At 54.6% G+C, this 733-nt stretch overlaps 1 protein-coding gene across 1 annotated transcript in view; it reads left to right on the top strand.

Annotated features, from left to right (window-relative positions):
- CCDC124 (coiled-coil domain containing 124) overlaps nucleotides 1-733 on the top strand; it is a 5,310-nt gene continuing 4,577 nt past the window's right edge. Inside the window, exon 1 of the mRNA XM_014311230.2 lies at nucleotides 1-133. The gene's annotated coding sequence lies outside the window, so the exon portion shown is untranslated. The remainder of the gene's footprint in view (nucleotides 134-733) is intronic.

The following is a 733-nucleotide window of genomic DNA, read 5'->3' as shown; positions in this document are numbered from 1 at the left end:
GGGGCCGGGCGGGGCTGAGGGACCGGGACGGGCCCGGGCCGGGAGCGAAGGGGAAGGGACGGCACCGGGGGCACCGGGGAAGGCCTGGGGCGCCGTGCCAGGCCCGGGGGGTCCCATTTTTGCCGCCCCTCAGGTGAGGCCCTACCCCGATGCCGCTCCTGGGCAGGCTCGGAGAGTGGGAAAAGGGATTTTAGGGAGGGTGAAAATGCAGAGAAAAGGATTTTCGGAGGGCTCCGAGGATGTTCTAGGCAGGAGAAAGGAATGAGTCCATCCCAGGCCTTGAGTCCATTCCCAAACATCGGGAATGGAGCAGTCATTTATTTTCAATTTAATTTAATTAATAATTATCTGCAATTAAAATCAAAGATTCCGCCCTAAAGCTCCCCATGCTGTGATTTCCCCCGTGTCTGGTTGATTTGAAAGCTCCTGTTTTCCTTGGATTTGACTTTTCCCACCGTGGATAACAATCACAGCCCGTTTTTGGGGATGTTTATCCAAATTAAAGGAGTTTCTCCCCTTCCTCTGGATCCCCCTGGATCGGGATAGAGGCACCTCAGTCCCAGCTTTTCCTGGCTTGGGGTTTTTTTTGGACTTCCAGGTGCTTTTTCCATGGGCTGGGAGGCAGGAGTTTGGCCTGGAGGGAGCAGATTTGGGATCAGCCAGGATCTGGAGGAAATCTGGGAAATTTATCCCAGGTTTATCCCGATCTGAGGTTGGGATAAATCTGGGGGGG

Source organism: Geospiza fortis, unplaced genomic scaffold (assembly GCF_000277835.1).
Source record: "Geospiza fortis unplaced genomic scaffold, GeoFor_1.0 scaffold248, whole genome shotgun sequence".
Taxonomy (NCBI): domain Eukaryota; kingdom Metazoa; phylum Chordata; class Aves; order Passeriformes; family Thraupidae; genus Geospiza; species Geospiza fortis.
Note: the sequence above shows the minus strand (reverse complement) of the source record. Positions and strands in the feature narration are given on the sequence as shown.